Here is a 24,975-nt window from a genome sequence, read left to right as displayed (position 1 = left end):
TGGAAAAGCTTTGTCAGCACGCCACAACAAACAGCAGCACCAGCAGCTCAGATGGAACGTCTTAGCAGGAGGCAGCATTTTACCAACATGGTGGAGCAGTATGTGTGCACACGCCTACATGTAGTGAATGACGGGTCTGCCCCCTTCAACTTCTGGGTCTCCAAATTGGGCACATGGCCTGAGCTTGCCCTTTACGCCTTGGAGGTGCTGGCGTGCCCTGCAGCCAGTGTATTATCTGAACGGGTATTTAGCACGGCTGGGGGCGTTATAACAGACAAGCGCAGCCGCCTGTCCAGAGACAATGTGGACAAGCTCACGTTCATTAAAATGAACCAGGCATGGATCCCACGGGACTTTTCCGTACCTTGTGCAGAATAGCAATGGATACCGACCTTACCCACCCATTGTTCCATTTTTGCTCTTTCTCACTCTTTTGGGGTGTACCCTCATTTAAAATTTGTGAAAAGAAGCAGTGTTGGCTACCTCGTCCTCCTCCTCAGGGCCAGATTAATGTAGGGGCTATTGGAGCTGCAGCTCCAGGCCCCTACCTTTTATATAGGCCCCCGGGTTGGCCATATTCACTGTTACCGCTCTTCTGTCACTTGTAAACACAGAAGTCTAGCTTCTATGCTCACTTCCCCAGGCAGCACCCTCAGAACCTCCCCACACAGCGCGAAGGCCGGACAAGGAGGGACAGTTGGCGATGCATGGATGTGTTTATGGGCTTCAGAGACAGCATCCCATGTTGAATTAGGCATGCATGGCTGCACCCTTCCTCCTCTGGGTGCATGGCAAGGCACGGCCCTAAGGCCCTTCAAAATCCTCAGCACCAAGCCCATGATGCTGTTAATCCGGCCCTGGTCCTCCTCCACCGCCGCTTCCACCTACACCGCCCATAGGTGTGCGCAGCCTATTGCATTAAGGTGTGCACCCCAAAGTTGAAATACACATGCATGTGTTTGCCAGCAGGGAGAGTAATGTATCGGGGCCATGTACCTGTAGGCAAGGAGAAATAGAGCAGAGCAGGTCCCAGGGAGATCTTTCCCATCTCCTCACTGGCAATGCTATGTGCCCTAGGTGATTAGGGTGTGCCCAGGCACACCCAGCACACCCTGTGCGCACGCCTATGTCACCGCCACATCCACCACCACCTCAACCTCCCTCCTACTCCATATGGGCCTCGTCCTTCAGAGATGAAGAAGAACATTGTTTTATTTTTCTGTTTTTTTTTGTTGTTTTAAGTTATTTCCCTATCCACATTTGTTTGCAGAGCACTTGCCATGCTCTTAATTACGTTTTGCTGCCATTTGCAGCACTCTAGCCCTTTCCTTTGGTGTTTTAGAGCCATTTTAGTGCCTTAAAGTTCGGGTCCCCATTGACTTCAATGGGGTTCGGTGTCCGGGAAAAGTTCGGTAAAAGTCCGGGACACGGACCCGGACTTTTTTTTAAAGTTCGGCCGAACCCGTCGAACACGGACATCTAGGTGTCCGCTCAACCCTAATCATGGATCATGGATCATGGATCATGGAACATGGAACATGGAACATGGAACTACATGCTGCAGCTGCGCTCCAGTGGCGCAATCGGTCAGCATGCGGTAATTATATGGCAGTATCTGTTGAGCAATGCCGAGGTTGTGAGTTCGAGCCTCACCTGGAGCATGCTTTTTCTTGCTTTTGGCCTTTTTTGATTGGAAAATGTCATCTAGACTTACACCCTATGACCTCAGAACTTCACCACAATGCTGTAAGCGGCCAAAGAAACTCAAGGTTGTTTTCACCACTGGTGCTTGAATGAGCTCTCTTTCAGTTACACTGATCACATTTTTTAAATTGTGGACCAAAACTCATAATGACAATCTGCGGCTTCTACTTGTTGAAAAGAGGTGTGGAGAGATTTTCTGTATGAGCAAACTTATTCTTCTGACTTTGTAGCTCAAACTGCTTGGAATTCTCTAGGAAGTTTGCAAGGGAAAATAAAAACAAAGACCTTGCCACCCCTACCTTTTAAAAAGAGAGAATGGATGACCTCTAAATTATAAAAACAACGGTTAGCCAGTAACTGAAACAAGTCCCAGTGGCCTAATGGATAAGGCACTAGCTTCCTAAGCCAGGGATTGCGGGTTCGAGTCCCATCTGGGGTGTTTGGTATCTTGCTTGACGCTTTCAACCATAGACTCTTTACACGTGCTTGCCAAGGTGAGTATGAAAAATAAAACCCTTAGAAATTCCCTTAACTAATGTGTGGCAATCACTAGCTCACATAACTTAAATTAGTTGAGCATCACTCTAGCAGCCTAAAATCATCTAGAAGATGCTTACAAGCCTTCTTATCCAAAACCAAATCTCCTGCAATCTTTCTGCCAAACAACATGTCACGATAGCAGTTGCAATATCATTTTTTATTTCAAAAAAGCTCTACCTTTTATCTTTATAAAACCTGTCCTTGAGCTCCAGTCAAATGACTTTGGCAGTGTTATTTTTTTTCTAGGAGTACTTATAAACTACCATTTCTCACTATGAGAGAAAAATACATTTCTTTTTTCTAAGATGAGCAGAATTTTAGAGTTTGGATAACTTGGAGGCTTATTGTACACTGAGGAGAGATGGATGATGGATCATGGAACTACATGCCGCAGCTGCGCTCCAATGGCGCAATCGGTCAGCGTGCGGTACTTATATGGCAGTATCTGTTGAGCAATGCCGAGGTTGTGAGTTCGAGCCTCTCCTGGAGCATGCTTTTTCTTGCTTTTGGCCTTTTTTGATTGGAAAATGTCATCTAGACTTACACCCTATGACCTCAGAACTTCACCACAATGCTGTAAGCGGCCAAAGAAACTCAAGGTTGTTTTCACCACTGGTGCTTGAATGAGCTCTCTTTCAGTTACACTGATCACATTTTTTAAATTGTGGACCAAAACTCATAATGACAATCTGCGGCTTCTACTTGTTGAAAAGAGGTGTGGAGAGATTTTTTGTATGAGCAAACTTATTCTTCTGATTTTGTAGCTCAAACTGCTTGGAATTCTCTAGGAAGTTTGCAAGGGAAAATAAAAACAAAGACCTTGCCACCCCTACCTTTTAAAAAGAGAGAATGGATGACCTCTAAATGATAAAAACAACGGTTAGCCATTAACTGAAAGAAGCCCCAGTGGCCTAATGGATAAGGCACTGGCCTCCTAAGCCAGGGATTGTGGGTTTGAGTCCCATCTGGGGTGTTTGATATCTTGCTTGTCTCTTTCAACCAGAGACTCTTTACACGAGCTTGCCAAGGTGAGAATGAAAAATAAAACCCTTAGAAATTCCCTTAACTAATGTGTGGCAATCACTATCTCACATAACTTAAATTAGTTGAGAATCACTCTAGCAGCCTAAAATCATCCAGAAGATGCTTACAAGCCTTCTTGTCCAAAACCAAATCTCCTGCAATCTTATTGCCAAACAATGTCTTTAACTGCACAAAAACGAAAAGTTCCTTATTCACAAAGGACTTTTGCAATTTGTCCGACATTCTCCTGACATTCCGTTGTGCCATGCAAATCCGGTGGCCTAAAATCTTGAAGGAAAACGGCCATCCTGGCAAGTATCGCTGGAAAGGAAGTCATGAAGGCATTTCTGCCCTTTTCCTCTCGGTCCCATAAGTGTCTTTCCTGATGTATCAACATATATGAATAGCAGTCAGAATCACTCCTTGGAGGTGTGCCTCCTTTGCTTCCGAATGCACGGTGTTATTGCCTTTCTTAAGAATCGCACTGTTAGCCGCTGCTCTGGAACAGGTTCACAAGTCTTTTTGCCGCAAGCAGTCAGAAATCGAATCTCATGTGGATTGGCAGCTTTTCTGCCAAACAGAGCATCAAAATGCTCAACACAGTCACTGGATGGTGGCCTTTCATACGTGTTAAGAACTCTTGTGCTTTATCTGGGTTTACCCACAAATTAACCTTGGCATGCTTCTTTTCAATGGTACTTGGTATTACCTGCCACTTCTTGGGTTACAGTGGACCTTTCAATAGCTTTTCAAGCATGCATGAATATTTCCCTAACATATCACGATAGCAGTTGCATTATCATTTTTTATTTCAAAAAAGCTCTACCTTTTATCTTTATAAAACCTGTCCTTGAGCTCCAGTCAAAAGACTTTGGCAGTGTTATTTTTTTCTAGGAGTACTTATAAACTACCATTTCTCACTATGAGAGAAAAATACATTTCTTTTTTCTAAGATGAGCAGAATTTTAGAGTTTGGATAACTTGGAGGCTTATTGTACACTGAGGAGAGATGGATGATGGATGATGGATCATGGATCATGGAACTACATGCTGCAGCTGCGCTCCAGTGGCGCAATCGGTCAGCGCGCGGTACTTATATGGCAGTATCTGTTCAGCAATGCTGAGGTTGTGAGTTCGAGCCTCACCTGGAGCATGCTTTTTCTTGCTTTTGGCCTTTTTTGATTGGAAAATGTCATCTAGACTTACACCCTATGACCTCAGAACTTCACCACAATGCTGTAAGCGGCCAAAGAAACTCAAGGTTGTTTTCACCACTGGTGTTTGAATGAGCTCTCTTTCAGTTACACTGATCACATTTTTTAAATTGTGGACCAAAACTCATAATGACAATCTGCGGCTTCTACTTGTTGAAAAGAGGTGTGGAAAGATTTTTTGTATGAGCAAACTTATTCTTCTGACTTTGTAGCTCAAACTGCTTGGAATTCTCTAGGAAGTTTGCAAGGGAAAATAAAAACAAAGACCTTGCCACCCCTACCTTTTAAAAAGAGAGAATGGATGACCTCTAAATGATAAAAACAATGGTTAGCAATTAACTGAAAGAAGCCCCAGTGGCCTAATGGATAAGGCACTGGCCTCCTAAGCCAGGGATTGTGGGTTCGAGTCCCATCTGGGGTGTTTGATATCTTGCTTGTCTCTTTCAACCAGAGACTCTTTACACACGCTTGCCAAGGTGAGAATGAAAAATAAAACCCTTAGAAATTCCCTTACCTCATGCCTTAACTAATGTGTGGCAATCACTATCTAACATAACTTAAATTAGTTGAGAATCACTCTAGCAGCTTAAAATCATCTAGAAGATGCTTACAAGGCCTTCTTGTCCAAAACCAAATCTCCTGCAATCTTATTGCCAAACAATGTCTTTAACTGCACAAAAACGAAAAGTTCCTTATTCACAAAGGAATTTTGCAATTTGTCCGACGTTCTCCTGACATTCCGTTGTGCCATGCAAATCCGGTGGCCTAAAATCTTGAAGGAAAACGGCCATCCTGACAAGTATCGCTGGAAAGGAAGTCATGAAGGCATTTCTGCCCTTTTCCTCTCGGTCCCATAAGTGTCTTTCCTGACGTATCAACATATATGAATAGCAGGAACAGGTTCACAAGTCTTCTTGCCGCAAGCAGTCAGAAATCGAATCTCATGTCGATTGGCAGCTTTTCTGCCAAACAGAGCATCAAAATGCTCAACACAGTCACTGGATGGTGGCCTTTCATACGTGTTAAGAACTCTTGTGCTTTATCTGGGTTTACCCACAAATTGACCTTGGCATGCTGCTTTTCAATGGTACTTGGTATTACCTGCCACTTCTTGGGTTACAGTGGACCTTTCAATAACTTTTCAAGCATGCATGAATATTTCCCTAACATGTCACGATAGCAGTTGCATTATCATTTTTTATTTCAAAAAAGCTCTACCTTTTATCTTTATAAAACCTGTCCTTGAGCTCCAGTCAAATGACTTTGGCAGTGTTATTTTTTTCTAGGAGTACTTATAAACTACCATTTCTCACTATGAGAGAAAAATACATTTCTTTTTTCTAAGATGAGCAGAATTTTAGAGTTTGGATAACTTGGAGGCTTATTGTACAATGAGGAGAGATGGATGATGGATGATGGATGATGGATGATGGATGATGGATGATGGATGATGGATGATGGATCATGGATCATGGATCATGGATCATGGATCATGGAACTACATGCTGCAGCTGCGCTCCAGTGGCGCAATCGGTCAGCACGCGCTACTTATATGGCAGTATCTGTTGAGCAATGCCGAGGTTGTGAGTTCGAGCCTCACCTGGAGCATGCTTTTTCTTGCTTTTGGCCTTTTTTGATTGGAAAATGTCATCTAGACTTACACCCTATGACCTCAGAACTTCACCACAATGCTGTAAGCGGCCAAAGAAACTCAAGGTTGTTTTCACCACTGGTGCTTGAATGAGCTCTCTTTCAGTTACACTGATCACATTTTTTAAATTGTGGACCAAAACTCATAATGACAATCTGCGGCTTCTACTTGTTGAAAAGAGGTGTGGAAAGATTTTTTGTATGAGCAAACTTATTCTTCTGACTTTGTAGCTCAAACTGCTTGGAATTCTCTAGGAAGTTTGCAAGGGAAAATAAAAACAAAGACCTTGCCACCCCTACCTTTTAAAAAGAGAGAATGGATGACCTCTAAATGATAAAAACAACGGTTAGCAATTAACTGAAAGAAGCCCCAGTGGCCTAATGGATAAGGCACTGGCCTCCTAAGCCAGGGATTGTGGGTTCGAGTCCCACCTGGGGTGTTTGATATCTTGCTTGTCTCTTTCAACCAGAGACTCTCTACACGCGCTTGCCAAGGTGAGAATGAAAAATGAAACCCTTAGAAATTCCCTTACCTCATGCCTTAACTAATGTGTGGCAATCACTATCTCACATAACTTAAATTAGTTGAGAATCACTCTAGCAGCCTAAAATCATCTAGAAGATGCTTACAAGCCTTCTTGTCCAAAACCAAATCTCCTGCAATCTTATTGCCAAACAATGTCTTTAACTGCACAAAAACGAAAAGTTCCTTATTCACAAAGGACTTTTGCAATTTGTCCGACGTTCTCCTGACATTCCGTTGTGCCATGCAAATCCGGTGGCCTAAAATCTTGAAGGAAAACGGCCATCCTGACAAGTATCGCTGGAAAGGAAGTCATGAAGGCATTTCTGCCCTTTTCCTCTCGGTCCCATAAGTGTCTTTCCTGACGTATCAACATATATGAATAGCAGTCAGAATCACTCCTTGGAGGTGTGCCTCCTTTGCTTCCGAATGCACGGTGTTATTGCCTTTCTTAAGAATCGCACTGTTAGCCGCTGCTCTGGAACAGGTTCACAAGTCTTCTTGCCGCAAGCAGTCAGAAATCGAATCTCATGTCGATTAGCAGCTTTTCTGCCAAACAGAGCATCAAAATGCTCAACACAGTCACTGGATGGTGGCCTTTCATACGTGTTAAGAACTCTTGTGCTTTATCTGGGTTTACCCACAAATTGACCTTGGCATGCTGCTTTTCAATGGTACTTGGTATTACCTGCCACTTCTTGGGTTACAGTGGTCCTTTCAATAACTTTTCAAGCATGCATGAATATTTCCCTAACATGTCACGATAGCAGTTGCATTATCATTTTTTATTTCAAAAAAGCTCTACCTTTTATCTTTATAAAACCTGTCCTTGAGCTCCAGTCAAATGACTTTGGCAGTGTTATTTTTTTCTAGGAGTACTTATAAACTACCATTTCTCACTATGAGAGAAAAATACATTTCTTTTTTCTAAGATGAGCAGAATTTTAGAGTTTGGATAACTTGAAGGCTTATTGTACACTGAGGAGAGATGGATGATGGATGATGGATGATGGATGATGGATCATGGATCATGGAACATGGAACATGGAACATGGAACTACATGCTGCAGCTGCGCTCCAGTGGCGCAATCGGTCAGCATGCGGTAATTATATGGCAGTATCTGTTGAGCAATGCCGAGGTTGTGAGTTCGAGCCTCACCTGGAGCATGCTTTTTCTTGCTTTTGGCCTTTTTTGATTGGAAAATGTCATCTAGATTTACATCCTATGACCTCAGAACTTCACCACAATGCTGTAAGCGGCCAAAGAAACTCAAGGTTGTTTTCACCACTGGTGCTTGAATGAGCTCTCTTTCAGTTACACTCATCACATTTTTTAAATTGTGGACCAAAACTCATAATGACAATCTGCGGCTTCTACTTGTTGAAAAGAGGTGTGGAGAGATTTTCTGTATGAGCAAACTTATTCTTCTGACTTTGTAGCTCAAACTGCTTGGAATTCTCTAGGAAGTTTGCAAGGGAAAATAAAAACAAAGACCTTGCCACCCCTACCTTTTAAAAAGAGAGAATGGATGACCTCTAAATGATAAAAACAACGGTTAGCCATTAGCTGAAAGAAGCCCCAGTGGCCTAATGGATAAGGCACTGGCCTCCTAAGCCAGGGATTGTGGGTTCGAGTCCCATCTGGGGTGTTTGATATCTTGCTTGTCTCTTTCAACCAGAGACTCTTTACACGCGCTTGCCAAGGTGAGAATGAAAAATAAAACCCTTAGAAATTCCCTTACCTCATGCCTTAACTAATGTGTGGCAATCACTATCTCACATAACTTAAATTAGTTGAGAATCACTCTAGCAGCCTAAAATCATCTAGAAGATGCTTACAAGCCTTCTTGTCCAAAACCAAATCTCCTGCAATCTTATTGCCAAACAATGTCTTTAACTGCACAAAAACGAAAAGTTCCTTATTCACAAAGGACTTTTGCAATTTGTCCGACGTTCTCCTGACATTCCGTTGTGCCATGCAAATCCGGTGGCCTAAAATCTTGAAGGAAAACGGCCATCCTGACAAGTATCGCTGGAAAGGAAGTCATGAAGGCATTTCTGCCCTTTTCCTCTCGGTCCCATAAGTGTCTTTACTGACGTATCAACATATATGAATAGCAGTCAGAATCACTCCTTGGAGGTGTGCCTCCTTTGCTTCCGAATGCACGGTGTTATTGCCTTTCTTAAGAATCGCACTGTTAGCCGCTGCTCTGGAACAGGTTCACAAGTCTTCTTGCCGCAAGCAGTCAGAAATCGAATCTCATGTCGATTGGCAGCTTTTCTGCCAAACAGAGCATCAAAATGCTCAACACAGTCACTGGATGGTGGCCTTTCATACGTGTTAAGAACTCTTGTGCTTTATCTGGGTTTACCCACAAATTGACCTTGGCATGCTGCTTTTCAATGGTACTTGGTATTACCTGCCACTTCTTGGGTTACAGTGGACCTTTCAATAACTTTTCAAGCATGCATGAATATTTCCCTAACATGTCACAATAGCAGTTGCATTATCATTTTTTATTTCAAAAAAGCTCTACCTTTCATCTTTATAAAACCTGTCCTTGAGCTCCAGTCAAATGACTTTGGCAGTGTTATTTTTTTCTAGGAGTACTTATAAACTACCATTTCTCACTATGAGAGAAAAATACATTTCTTTTTTCTAAGATGAGCAGAATTTTAGAGTTTGGATAACTTGAAGGCTTATTGTACACTGAGGAGAGATGGATGATGGATGATGGATCATGGATCATGGATCATGGAACATGGAACATGGAAAATGGAACATGGAACATGGAACTACATGCTGCAGCTGCGCTCCAGTGGCGCAATCGGTCAGCACGCGGTACTTATATGGCAATATCTGTTGAGCAATGCCGAGGTTGTGAGTTCGAGCCTCACCTGGAGCATGCTTTTTCTTGCTTTTGGCCTTTTTTGATTGGAAAATGTCATCTAGATTTACACCCTATGACCTCAGAACTTCACCACAATGCTGTAAGCGGGCAAAGAAACTCAAGGTTGTTTTCACCACTGGTGCTTGAATGAGCTCTCTTTCAGTTACACTCATCACATTTTTTAAATTGTGGACCAAAACTCATAATGACAATCTGCGGCTTCTACTTGTTGAAAAGAGGTGTGGAGAGATTTTCTGTATGAGCAAACTTATTCTTCTGACTTTGTAGCTCAAACTGCTTGGAATTCTTTAGGAAGTTTGCAAGGGAAAATAAAAACAAAGACCTTGCCACCCTTACCTTTTAAAAAGAGAGAATGGATGACCTCTAAATGATAAAAACAACGGTTAGCCATTAGCTGAAAGAAGCACCAGTGGCCTAATGGATAAGGCACTGGCCTCCTAAGCCAGGGATTGTGGGTTCGAGTCCCATCTGGGGTGTTTGATATCTTGCTTGTCTCTTTCAACCAGAGACTCTTTACACGCGCTTGCCAAGGTGAGAATGAAAAATAAAACCCTTAGAAATTCCCTTACCTCATGCCTTAACTAATGTGTGGCAATCACTATCTCACATAACTTATATTAGTTGAGATTCACTCTAGCAGCCTAAAATCATCTAGAAGATGCTTACAAGCCTTCTTCTCCAAAACCAAATCTCCTGCAATCTTTCTGCCAAACAATGTCTTTAACTGCACAAAAACGAAAAGTTCCTTATTCACAAAGGACTTTTGCAATTTGTCCGACGTTCTCCTGACATTCCGTTGTGCCATGCAAATCCGGTGGCCTAAAATCTTGAAGGAAAACGGCCATCCTGACAAGTATCGCTGGAAAGGAAGTCATGAAGGCATTTCTGCCCTTTTCCTCTCGGTCCCATAAGTGTCTTTCCTGATGTATCAACATATATGAATAGCAGTCAGAATCACTCCTTGGAGGTGTGCCTCCTTTGCTTCCGAATGCACGGTGTATTTGCCTTTCTTAAGAATCGCACTGTTAGCCGCTGCTCTGGAACAGGTTCACAAGTCTTCTTGCCGCAAGCAGTCAGAAATCGAATCTCATGTCGATTGGCAGCTTTTCTGCCAAACAGAGCATCAAAATGCTCAACACAGTCACTGGATGGTGGCCTTTCATACGTGTTAAGAACTCTTGTGCTTTATCTGGGTTTACCCACAAATTGACCTTGGCATGCTGCTTTTCAATGGTACTTGGTATTACCTGCCACTTCTTGGGTTACAGTGGACCTTTCAATAACTTTTCAAGCATGCATGAATATTTCCCTAACATGTCACGATAGCAGTTGCATTATCATTTTTTATTTCAAAAAAGCTCTACCTTTTATCTTTATAAAACCTGTCCTTGAGCTCCAGTCAAATGACTTTGGCAGTGTTATTTTTTTCTAGGAGTACTTATAAACTACCATTTCTCACTATGAGAGAAAAATACATTTCTTTTTTCTAAGATGAGCAGAATTTTAGAGTTTGGATAACTTGAAGGCTTATTGTACACTGAGGAGAGATGGATGATGGATGATGGATGATGGATCATGGAACATGGAACATGGAACTGCATGCTGCAGCTGCGCTCCAGTGGCGCAATCGGTCAGCACGCGGTACTTATATGGCAGTATCTGTTGAGCAATGCCGAGGTTGTGAGTTCGAGCCTCACCTGGAGCATGCTTTTTCTTGCTTTTGGCCTTTTTTGATTGGAAAATGTCATCTAGATTTACACCCTATGACCTCAGAACTTCACCACAATGCTGTAAGCGGCCAAAGAAACTCAAGGTTGTTTTCACCACTGGTGCTTGAATGAGCTCTCTTTCAGTTACACTCATCACATTTTTTAAATTGTGGACCAAAACTCATAATGACAATCTGCGGCTTCTACTTGTTGAAAAGAGGTGTGGAGAGATTTTCTGTATGAGCAAACTTATTCTTCTGACTTTGTAGCTCAAACTGCTTGGAATTCTCTAGGAAGTTTGCAAGGGAAAATAAAAACAAAGACCTTGCCACCCCTACCTTTTAAAAAGAGAGAATGGATGACCTCTAAATGATAAAAACAACGGTTAGCCATTAGCTGAAAGATGCCCCAGTGGCCTAATGGATAAGGCACTGGCCTCCTAAGCCAGGGATTGTGGGTTCGAGTCCCATCTGGGGTGTTTGATATCTTGCTTGTCTCTTTCAACCAGAGACTCTTTACACGCGCTTGCCAAGGTGAGAATGAAAAATAAAACCCTTAGAAATTCCCTTAACTAATGTGTGGCAATCACTATCTCACATAACTTAAATTAGTTGAGAATCACTCTAGCAGCCTAAAATCATCTAGAAGATGCTTACAAGCCTTCTTGTCCAAAACCAAATCTCCTGCAATCTTTCTGCCAAACAATGTCTTTAACTGCAAAAAAACGAAAAGTTCCTTATTCACAAAGGACATTTGCAATTTGTCCGACGTTCTCCTGACATTCCGTTGTGCCATGCAAATCCGGTGGCCTAAAATCTTGAAGGAAAACGGCCATCCTGACAAGTATCGCTGGAAAGGAAGTCATGAAGGCATTTCTGCCCTTTTCCTCTCGGTCCCATAAGTGTCTTTCCTGATGTATCAACATATATGAATAGCAGTCAGAATCACTCCTTGGAGGTGTGCCTCCTTTGCTTCCGAATGCACGGTGTATTTGCCTTTCTTAAGAATCGCACTGTTAGCCGCTGCTCTGGAACAGGTTCACAAGTCTTCTTGCCGCAAGCAGTCAGAAATCGAATCTCATGTCGATTGGCAGCTTTTCTGCCAAACAGAGCATCAAAATGCTCAACACAGTCACTGGATGGTGGCCTTTCATACGTGTTAAGAACTCTTGTGCTTTATCTGGGTTTACCCACAAATTGACCTTGGCATGCTGCTTTTCAATGGTACTTGGTATTACCTGCCACTTCTTGGGTTACAGTGGACCTTTCAATAACTTTTCAAGCATGCATGAATATTTCCCTAACATGTCACGATAGCAGTTGCATTATCATTTTTTATTTCAAAAAAGCTCTACCTTTTATCTTTATAAAACCTGTCCTTGAGCTCCAGTCAAATGACTTTGGCAGTGTTATTTTTTTCTAGGAGTACTTATAAACTACCATTTCTCACTATGAGAGAAAAATACATTTCTTTTTTCTAAGATGAGCAGAATTTTAGAGTTTGGATAACTTGAAGGCTTATTGTACACTGAGGAGAGATGGATGATGGATGATGGATGATGGATCATGGAACATGGAACATGGAACATGGAACTGCATGCTGCAGCTGCGCTCCAGTGGCGCAATCGGTCAGCACGCGGTACTTATATGGCAGTATCTGTTGAGCAATGCCGAGGTTGTGAGTTCGAGCCTCACCTGGAGCATGCTTTTTCTTGCTTTTGGCCTTTTTTGATTGGAAAATGTCATCTAGATTTACACCCTATGACCTCAGAACTTCACCACAATGCTGTAAGCGGCCAAAGAAACTCAAGGTTGTTTTCACCACTGGTGCTTGAATGAGCTCTCTTTCAGTTACACTCATCACATTTTTTAAATTGTGGACCAAAACTCATAATGACAATCTGCGGCTTCTACTTGTTGAAAAGAGGTGTGGAGAGATTTTCTGTATGAGCAAACTTATTCTTCTGACTTTGTAGCTCAAACTGCTTGGAATTCTCTAGGAAGTTTGCAAGGGAAAATAAAAACAAAGACCTTGCCACCCCTACCTTTTAAAAAGAGAGAATGGATGACCTCTAAATGATAAAAACAACGGTTAGCCATTAGCTGAAAGAAGCCCCAGTGGCCTAATGGATAAGGCACTGGCCTCCTAAGCCAGGGATTGTGGGTTCGAGTCCCATCTGGGGTGTTTGATATCTTGCTTGTCTCTTTCAACCAGAGACTCTTTACACGCGCTTGCCAAGGTGAGAATGAAAAATAAAACCCTTAGAAATTCCCTTACCTCATGCCTTAACTAATGTGTGGCAATCACTATCTCACATAACTTAAATTAGTTGAGAATCACTCTAGCAGCCTAAAATCATCTAGAAGATGCTTACAAGCCTTCTTGTCCAAAACCAAATCTCCTGCAATCTTTCTGCCAAACAATGTCTTTAACTGCACAAAAACGAAAAGTTCCTTATTCACAAAGGACATTTGCAATTTGTCCGACGTTCTCCTGACATTCCGTTGTGCCATGCAAATCCGGTGGCCTAAAATCTTGAAGGAAAACGGCCATCCTGACAAGTATCGCTGGAAAGGAAGTCATGAAGGCATTTCTGCCCTTTTCCTCTCGGTCCCATAAGTGTCTTTCCTGATGTATCAACATATATGAATAGCAGTCAGAATCACTCCTTGGAGGTGTGCCTCCTTTGCTTCCAAATGCACGGTGTATTTGCCTTTCTTAAGTATCGCACTGTTAGCCGCTGCTCTGGAACAGGTTCACAAGTCTTCTTGCCGCAAGCAGTCAGAAATCGAATCTCATGTCGATTGGCAGCTTTTCTGCCAAACAGAGCATCAAAATGCTCAACACAGTCACTGGATGGTGGCCTTTCATACGTGTTAAGAACTCTTGTGCTTTATCTGGGTTTACCCACAAATTGACCTTGGCATGCTGCTTTTCAATGGTACTTGGTATTACCTGCCACTTCTTGGGTTACAGTGGACCTTTCAATAACTTTTCAAGCATGCATGAATATTTCCCTAACATGTCACGATAGCAGTTGCATTATCATTTTTTATTTCAAAAAAGCTCTACCTTTTATCTTTATAAAACCTGTCCTTGAGCTCCAGTCAAATGACTTTGGCAGTGTTATTTTTTTCTAGGAGTACTTATAAACTACCATTTCTCACTATGAGAGAAAAATACATTTCTTTTTTCTAAGATGAGCAGAATTTTAGAGTTTGGATAACTTGAAGGCTTATTGTACACTGAGGAGAGATGGATGATGGATGATGGATGATGGATGATGGATCATGGATCATGGAACATGGAACATGGAACATGGAACATGGAACATGGAACTACATGCTGCAGCTTTGCTCCAGTGCCCCAATCGGTCAGCACGCGGTACTTATATGGCAGTATTTGTTGAGCAATGCCGAGGTTGTGAGTTCGAGCCTCACCTGGAGCATGCTTTTTCTTGCTTTTGGCCTTTTTTGATTGGAAAATGTCATCTAGATTTACACCCTATGACCTCAGAACTTCACCACAATGCTGTAAGCGGCCAAAGAAACTCAAGGTTGTTTTCACCACTGGTGCTTGAATGAGCTCTCTTTCAGTTACACTCATCACATTTTTTAAATTGTGGACCAAAACTCATAATGACAATCTGCGGCTTCTACTTGTTGAAAAGAGGTGTGGAGAGATTTTCTGTATGAGCAAACTTATTCTTCTGACTTTGTAGCTCAAACTGCTTGGAATTCTCTAGGAAGTTTTCAAGGGAAAATAAAAACAAAGACCTTGCCACCCCTACCTTTTAAAAAGAGAGAATGGATGACCTCTAAATGATAAAAACAACGGTTAGCCATTAGCTGAAAGAAGCCCCAGTGGCCTAATGGATAAGGCACTGGCCTCTTAAGCCAGGGATTGTGGGTTCGAGTCCCATCTGGGGTGTTTGATATCTTGCTTGTCTCTTTCAACCAGAGACTCTTTACACGCGCTTGCCAAGGTGAGAATGAAAAATAAAACCCTTAGAAATTCCCTTACCTCATGCCTTAACTAATGTGTGGCAATCACTATCTCACATAACTTAAATTAGTTGAGAATCACTCTAGCAGCCTAAAATCATCTAGAAGATGCTTACAAGCCTTCTTCTCCAAAACCAAATCTCCTGCAATCTTTCTGCCAAACAATGTCTTTAACTGCACAAAAACGAAAAGTTCCTTATTCACAAAGGACATTTGCAATTTGTCCGACGTTCTCCTGACATTCCGTTGTGCCATGCAAATCCGGTGGCCTAAAATCTTGAAGGAAAACGGCCATCCTGACAAGTATCGCTGGAAAGGAAGTCATGAAGGCATTTCTGCCCTTTTCCTCTCGGTCCCATAAGTGTCTTTCCTGATGTATCAACATATATGAATAGCAGTCAGAATCACTCCTTGGAGGTGTGCCTCATTTGCTTCCAAATGCACGGTGTATTTGCCTTTCTTAAGTATCGCACTGTTAGCCGCTGCTCTGGAACAGGTTCACAAGTCTTCTTGCCGCAAGCAGTCAGAAATCGAATCTCATGTCGATTGGCAGCTTTTCTGCCAAACAGAGCATCAAAATGCTCAACACAGTCACTGGATGGTGGCCTTTCATACGTGTTAAGAACTCTTGTGCTTTATCTGGGTTTACCCACAAATTGACCTTGGCATGCTGCTTTTCAATGGTACTTGGTATTACCTGCCACTTCTTGGGTTACAGTGGACCTTTCAATAACTTTTCAAGCATGCATGAATATTTCCCTAACATGTCACGATAGCAGTTGCATTATCATTTTTTATTTCAAAAAAGCTCTACCTTTTATCTTTATAAAACCTGTCCTTGAGCTCCAGTCAAATGACTTTGGCAGTGTTATTTTTTTCTAGGAGTACTTATAAACTACCATTTCTCACTATGAGAGAAAAATACATTTCTTTTTTCTAAGATGAGCAGAATTTTAGAGTATGGATAACTTGAAGGCTTATTGTACACTGAGGAGAGATGGATGATGGATGATGGATGATGGATGATGGATCATGGATCATGGATCATGGAACATGGAACTACATGCTGCAGCTGTGCTCCAGTGCCCCAATCGGTCAGCACGCGGTACTTATATGGCAGTATTTGTTGAGCAATGCCGAGGTTGTGAGTTCGAGCCTCACCTGGAGCATGCTTTTTCTTGCTTTTGGCCTTTTTTGATTGGAAAATGTCATCTAGATTTACACCCTATGACCTCAGAACTTCACCACAATGCTGTAAGCGGCCAAAGAAACTCAAGGTTGTTTTCACCACTGGTGCTTGAATGAGCTCTCTTTCAGTTACACTCATCACATTTTTTAAATTGTGGACCAAAACTCATAATGACAATCTGCGGCTTCTACTTGTTGAAAAGAGGTGTGGAGAGATTTTCTGTATGAGCAAACTTATTCTTCTGACTTTGTAGCTCAAACTGCTTGGAATTCTCTAGGAAGTTTTCAAGGGAAAATAAAAACAAAGAACTTGCCACCCCTACCTTTTAAAAAGAGAGAATGGATGACCTCTAAATGATAAAAACAACGGTTAGCCATTAGCTGAAAGAAGCCCCAGTGGCCTAATGGATAAGGCACTGGCCTCCTAAGCCAGGGATTGTGGGTTCGAGTCCCATCTGGGGTGTTTGATATCTTGCTTGTCTCTTTCAACCAGAGACTCTTTACACGCGCTTGCCAAGGTGAGAATGAAAAATAAAACCCTTAGAAATTCCCTTGCCTCATGCCTTAACTAATGTGTGGCAATCACTATCTCACATAACTTAAATTAGTTGAGAATCAATCTAGCAGCCTAAAATCATCTAGAAGATGCTTACAAGCCTTCTTGTCCAAAACCAAATCTCCTGCAATCTTATTGCCAAACAATGTCTTTAACTGCACAAAAACGAAAAGTTCCTTATTCACAAAGGACTTTTGCAATTTGTCCGACGTTCTCCTGACATTCCGTTGTGCCATGCAAATCCGCTGGCCTAAAATCTTGAAAGAAAACGGCCATCCTGACAAGTATCGCTGGAAAGGAAGTCATGAAGGCATTTCTGCCCTTTTCCTCTCGGTCCCATAAGTGTCTTTCCTGACGTATCAACATATATGAATAGCAGTCAGAATCACTCCTTGGAGGTGTGCCTCCTTTGCTTCCGAATGCACGGTGTTATTGCCTTTCTTAAGAATCGCACTGTTAGCCGCTGCTCTGGAACAGGTTCACAAGTCTTCTTGCCGCAAGCAGTCAGAAATCGAATCTCATGTGGATTGGCAGCTTTTCTGCCAAACAGAGCATCAAAATGCTCAACACAGTCACTGGATGGTGGCCTTTCATACGTGTTAAGAACTCTTGTGCTTTATCTGGGTTTACCCACAAATTGACCTTGGCATGCTGCTTTTCAATGGTACTTGGTATTACCTGCCACTTCTTGGGTTACAGTGGACCTTTCAATAACTTTTCAAGCATGCATGAATATTTCCCTAACATGTCACGATAGCAGTTGCATTATCATTTTTTATTTCAAAAAAGCTCTACCTTTTATCTTTATAAAACCTGTCCTTGAGCTCCAGTCAAATGACTTTGGCAGTGTTATTTTTTTCTAGGAGTACTTATAAACTACCATTTCTCACTATGAGAGAAAAATACATTTCTTTTTTCTAAGATGAGCAGAATTTTAGAGTTTGGATAACTTGAAGGCTTATTGTACACTGAGGAGAGATGGATGATGGATGATGGATGATGGATCATGGATCATGGATCATGGATCATGGAACATGGAACATGGAACATGGAACTACATGCTGCAGCTGCGCTCCAGTGGCGCAATCGGTCAGCACGCGGTACTTATATGGCAGTATCTGTTGAGCAATGCCGAGGTTGTGAGTTCGAGCCTCACCTGGAGCATGCTTTTTCTTGCTTTTGGCCTTTTTTGATTGGAAAATGTCATCTAGATTTACACCCTATGACCTCAGAACTTCACCACAATGCTGTAAGCGGCCAAAGAAACTCAAGGTTGTTTTCACCACTGGTGCTTGAATGAGCTCTCTTTCAGTTACACTCATCACATTTTTTAAATTGTGGACCAAAACTCATAATGACAATCTGCGGCTTCTACTTGTTGAAAAGAGGTGTGGAGAGATTTTCTGTATGAGCAAACTTATTCTTCTGACTTTGTAGCTCAAACTGCTTGGAATTCTCTAGGAAGTTTTCAAGGGAAAATAAAAACAAAGACCTTGCCACCCCTACCTTTTAAAAAGAGAGAATGGATGACCTCTAAATGATAAAAACAACGGTTAGCCATTAGCTGAAAGAAGCCCCAGTGGCCTAATGGATAAGGCACTGGCCTCCTAAGCCAGGGATTGTGGGTTCGAGTCCCATCTGGGGTGTTTGATATCTTGCTTGTCTCTTTCAACCAGAGACTCTTTACACGCGCTTGCCAAGGTGAGAATGAAAAATAAAACCCTTAGAAATTCCCTTAACTAATGTGTGGCAATCACTATCTCACATAACTTAAATTAGTTGAGAATCACTCTAGCAGCCTAAAATCATCTAGAAGATGCTTACAAGCCTTCTTGTCCAAAACCAAATCTCCTGCAATCTTATTGCCAAACAATGTCTTTAACTGCACAAAAACGAAAAGTTCCTTATTCACAAAGGACTTTTGCAATTTGTCCGACGTTCTCCTGACATTCCGTTGTGCCATGCAAATCCGGTGGCCTAAAATCTTGAAAGAAAACGGCCATCCTGACAAGTATCGCTGGAAAGGAAGTCATGAAGGCATTTCTGCCCTTTTCCTCTCGGTCCCATAAGTGTCTTTCCTGACGTATCAACATATATGAATAGCAAATAAAAATGGGGATATTGCTGCGCTAAAATGTAAAGATAAAAACATACATGAATAAAAAGTCAACAGACCAAATGAAAGCAGCCAGCACCTGATCTAGAATCAGAAATACCAGATCTAAATAGCAATATAGAATGGGATTGGTGCAGCGCTAACACAATTGAATCCACAGTCCATACAAATGTTCAAATGGATCAAATACAAAAGTGCAGTAAACAAAAGTTCATCAGAGAGTGCTCCAATAAAGAAGGGAAACTGTCCACCACTTCAAACTTGGAAAAAGCCCCGAGTGCAGGAACCGCCACCAAGATAATAAATGGCCTCTTACCAAATTGCAATGACCCCCATTACAAGGATCAAAGACAGCCTGTGTGATCAAATCAGTGCCCAGATCGACATGTATCGATTCCCAGTGTTCCCTCAGCAGCTCCGACCGGAACAAGTGAACATAAGGAAAAGAGGGACAACTCCAATAGTGAAGTACGTTCACAGGTTTATTCAGTAAAAGCAGAGTGGCAACTCACGTTTGCATGAAGAAATCACAGCATGTCTCGGAGCTATACTCTCAGAACCTTTGTTTCCAACCAATAAAATGGCCGCCGTGTCTCCTTGCTGGCCTCAGCACGACGAACCGCAGGCTCCTCCTCCGACCGGTTTCATCAACACGTGACTTCGTCAGGGGGTGTGGCCTATGGCAGAACGTCTTTCCTTATATGCTGGGTGAGACAGGGCGGAACTCGTTGCGTCCAATCCGGAGCCAGCAGGAAGAGGTCATCCCAAACCATCAACAGGAAGGAGACCAACGACCCGGAACAGGATGTGTGACCTTTGAATGTCAACATCCGGAGCTAAACCCGGAATTGGAGACCGCAAACAGCGATAAACCGATCAAATATTAACATGATTGCACAAGAGATATATGTGCCTTATATTTCAAAGGACTTCTAGTGCATATTTGATCTTAAGAAAGAAACCTTATTTAAAAGAGCTTCAAAACGGGGGAAACCTATAGGTAACCAGGGGAACAGTGCTCTACTCTAGCCGTGCTAGACTTTGCTGGGAAACACCGCCATCTAGCGGCCAGAAACAAAAATTCCCGAGAGTGCTCCATTACATAACTTACATTGACATGAAGGGAAAATTATGAATGTAACTAAAAATGTGAACTAAATATGATACACAATATGACAGTTTAATAGAATCACAAAAAATATAGAATAAAAACATTTAAAACTATCCCACAAATAAAAACAAAATAAAATTATGATAACCAACAGTGCAGAACATACTGAAAACCCCATCATCAGGCATTATTGATAAAGGAATTAATATCCCAATCAATATTTAACCCGTGAGGGGCGTAGGTCTTCAACCGATAAATCCAGCTGGTCTCTAGTTGTGAGACACCTCTGGTACGGTTACTACCCCTCCAACTGCCTGAAAATTTATCAATGCCTAAAAAGACAGTGCCTTTGGGGTCATTCCCATGACATTCATCATAGTGTCTAGAGACACTATGTTTTGGGAATGCCTTCAGTATATTCGCCACATGTTCCTGCAACCGCACGTGTAACTTTCGTAGCGTCCTACCCACATATTCACGGCCACAAGGGCAACGTAGTAGGTAGACAACGTGCCGTGTGGAACATGTGATGAACGGCTTGATTTTAACATTACGTTGTGTGGCATTGGAAAAGAACGTCTCAACCCTCCTAGACCTACAAGCATTAACCTTGCAGATGGCACAACCTCTACATGGATAAAAACCACCCCTCTCCTGAAAAAAAGAGATGGTCTTAGGTGGATCCACAATGTTGGGGGCCACTTGAAGCCTCAGCGGAGGCACACCCCTAAAAATGACTTTAGGAGCTTCAGGTAGTACAGGGCCCAGGAGGCTGTCGTTCTTTAGGATGTGCCAATGCTTCCTGATCAATTTTTTAAACAGAGAAATGCTGAACGGAGTATGATGAAAAAAAGGCAAACTGAAAATCATCATTACTCTCACGTTCTCGTGGTACCAACAGGTCAGCCCTATTACGGGAATCTGCCTGCATAAGGGCTGTTTCAAGATCCTGTTCTTTATACCCCTTCTCCAAAAACTTGGACTTCAAGGAGCTAGCCTCCCACAGGAAGTCCGCTCTATTGGAACAGTTCCTCTTGAGTCTGAGGAACTGACTGACAGGAACGGATCTAAGCCACGACACATGGTGGCAACTAGATGTGTCAATAAATCCGTTCCTGTCAGTCTCCTTGAAGAAAGTAGAGGTTTCAAGGGAACTACCAACCACTTTAATTTTAAGATCTAGAAAATGAATTTCAGATCTACTGCATTCGTGCACTAATCTAATTCCTCTGTCATTGTCATTCAGTGCAGAGATGAATGATTCAAGGGACTCAGAGCGCAAACTCCTTACCAAGAAGGAGAAATCCTTTTTGGTACCATCCGCCCCAAGGGTGCCAATAATGTACTATCTACCCAAGGTGCATAAAGTTATGTAATGGAGCACTCTCGGGAATTTTTGTTTCTGGCCGCTAGATGGCGGTGTTTCCCAGCAAAGTCTAGCACGGCTAGAGTAGAGCACTGTTCCCCTGGTTTCCTATAGGTTTCCCCCGTTTTGAAGCTCTTTTAAATAAGGTTTCTTTCTTAAGATCAAATATGCACTAGAAGTCCTTTGAAATATAAGGCACATATATCTCTTGTGCAATCATGTTAATATTTGATCGGTTTATCGCTGTTTGCGGTCTCCAATTCCGGGTTTAGCTCCGGATGTTGACATTCAAAGGTCACACATCCTGTTCCGGGTCGTTGGTCTCCTTCCTGTTGATGGTTTGGGATGACCTCTTCCTGCTGGCTCCGGATTGGACGCAGCGAGTTCCGCCCTGTCTCACCCAGCATATAAGGAAAGACGTTCTGCCATAGGCCACACCCCCTGACGAAGTCACGTGTTGATGAAACCGGTCGGAGGAGGAGCCTGCGGTTCGTCGTGCTGAGGCCAGCAAGGAGACACGGCGGCCATTTTATTGGTTGGAAACAAAGGTTCTGAGAGTATAGCTCCGAGACATGCTGTGATTTCTTCATGCAAACGTGAGTTGCCACTCTGCTTTTACTGAATAAACCTGTGAACGTACTTCACTATTGGAGTTGTCCCTCTTTTCCTTATGTTCACTTGTTCCGGTCGGAGCTGCTGAGGGAACACTGGGAATCGATACATGTCGATCTGGGCACTGATTTGATCACACAGGCTGTCTTTGATCCTTGTAATGGGGGTCATTGCAATTTGGTAAGAGGCCATTTATTATCTTGGTGGCGGTTCCTGCACTCGGGGCTTTTTCCAAGTTTGAAGTGGTGGACAGTTTCCCTTCTTTATTGGAGCACTCTCTGATGAACTTTTGTTTACTGCACTTTTGTATTTGATCCATTTGAACATTTGTATGGACTGTGGATTCAATTGTGTTAGCGCTGCACCAATCCCATTCTATATATGAATAGCAGTCAGAATCACTCCTTGGAGGTGTGCCTCCTTTGCTTCCGAATGCACGGTGTTATTGCCTTTCTTAAGAATCGCACTGTTAGCCGCTGCTCTGGAACAGGTTCACAAGTCTTCTTGCCGCAAGCAGTCAGAAATCGAATCTCATGTCGATTGGCAGCTTTTCTGCCAAACAGAGCATCAAAATGCTCAACACAGTCACTGGATGGTGGCCTTTCATACGTGTTAAGAACTCTTGTGCTTTATCTGGGTTTACCCACAAATTGACCTTGGCATGCTGCTTTTCAATGGTACTTGGTATTACCTGCCACTTCTTGGGTTACAGTGGACCTTTCAATAACTTTTCAAGCATGCATGAATATTTCCCTAACATGTCACGATAGCAGTTGCATTATCATTTTTTATTTCAAAAAAGCTCTACCTTTTACCTTTATAAAACCTGTCCTTGAGCTCCAGTCAAATGACTTTGGCAGTGTTATTTTTTTCTAGGAGTACTTATAAACTACCATTTCTCACTATGAGAGAAAAATACATTTCTTTTTTCTAAGATGAGCAGAATTTTAGAGTTTGGATAACTTGAAGGCTTATTGTACACTGAGGAGAGATGGATGATGGATGATGGATGATGGATCATGGAACATGGAACATGGAACTACATGCTGCAGCTGCGCTCCAGTGGCGCAATCGGTCAGCACGCGGTACTTATATGGCAGTATCTGTTGAGCAATGCCGAGGTTGTGAGTTCGAGCCTCACCTGGAGCATGCTTTTTCTTGCTTTTGGCCTTTTTTGATTGGAAAATGTCATCTAGATTTACACCCTATGACCTCAGAACTTCACCACAATGCTGTAAGCGGCCAAAGAAACTCAAGGTTGTTTTCACCACTGGTGCTTGAATGAGCTCTCTTTCAGTTACACTGATCACATTTTTTAAATTGTGGACCAAAACTCATAATGACAATCTGTGGCTTCTACTTGTTGAAAAGAGGTGTGGAGAGATTTTCTGTATGAGCAAACTTATTCTTCTGACTTTGTAGCTCAAACTGCTTGGAATTCTCTAGGAAGTTTGCAAGGCAAAATAAAAACAAAGACCTTGCCACCCCTACCTTTTAAAAAGAGAGAATGGATGACCTCTAAATGATAAAAACAACGGTTAGCCATTAGCTGAAAGAAGCCCCAGTGGCCTAATGGATAAGGCACTGGCCTCCTAAGCCAGGGATTGTGGGTTCAAGTCCCATCTGGGGTGTTTGATATCTTGCTTGTCTCTTTCAACCAGAGACTCTTTACACGCGCTTGCCAAGGTGAGAATGAAAAATAAAACCCTTAGAAATTCCCTTACCTCATGCCTTAACTAATGTGTGGCAATCACTATCTCACATAACTTAAATTAGTTGAGAATCACTCTAGCAGCCTAAAATCATCTAGAAGATGCTTACAAGCCTTCTTGTCCAAAACCAAATCTCCTGCAATCTTTCTGCCAAACAATGTCTTTAACTGCACAAAAACGAAAAGTTCCTTATTCACAAAGGACTTTTGCAATTTGTCCGAAGTTCTCCTGACATTCCGTTGTGCCATGCAAATCCGGTGGCCTAAAATCTTGAAGGAAAACGGCCATCCTGACAAGTATCGCTGGAAAGGAAGTCATGAAGGCATTTCTGCCCTTTTCCTCTCGGTCCCATAAGTGTCTTTCCTGATGTATCAACATATATGAATAGCAGTCAGAATCACTCCTTGGAGGTGTGCCTCCTTTGCTTCCGAATGCACGGTGTTATTGCCTTTCTTAAGAATCGCACTGTTAGCCGCTGCTCTGGAACAGGTTTACAAGTCTTCTTGCCGCAAGCAGTCAGAAATCGAATCTCATGTGGATTGGCAGCTTTTCTGCCAAACAGAGCATCAAAATGCTCAACACAGTCACTGGATGGTGGCCTTTCATACGTGTTAAGAACTCTTGTGCTTTATCTGGGTTTACCCACAAATTGACCTTGGCATGCTGCTTTTCAATGGTACTTGGTATTACCTGCCACTTCTTGGGTTACAGTGGACCTTTCAATAACTTTTCAAGCATGCATGAATATTTCCCTAACATGTCACGATAGCAGTTGCATTATCATTTTTTATTTCAAAAAAGCTCTACCTTTTATCTTTATAAAACCTGTCCTTGAGCTCCAGTCAAATGACTTTGGCAGTGTTATTTTTTTCTAGGAGTACTTATAAACTACCATTTCTCACTATGAGAGGAAAATACATTTCTTTTTTCTAAGATGAGCAGAATTTTAGAGTTTGGATAACTTGGAGGCTTATTGTACACTGAGGAGAGATGGATGATGGATGATGGATGATGGATGATGGATCATGGATGGTG

The sequence above is a fragment of the Pelophylax lessonae genome (genome assembly GCF_965119305.1).
Source record: "Pelophylax lessonae genome assembly, chromosome: 4".
NCBI lineage: Eukaryota > Metazoa > Chordata > Amphibia > Anura > Ranidae > Pelophylax > Pelophylax lessonae.
This window is presented reverse-complemented; position numbering follows the sequence as displayed.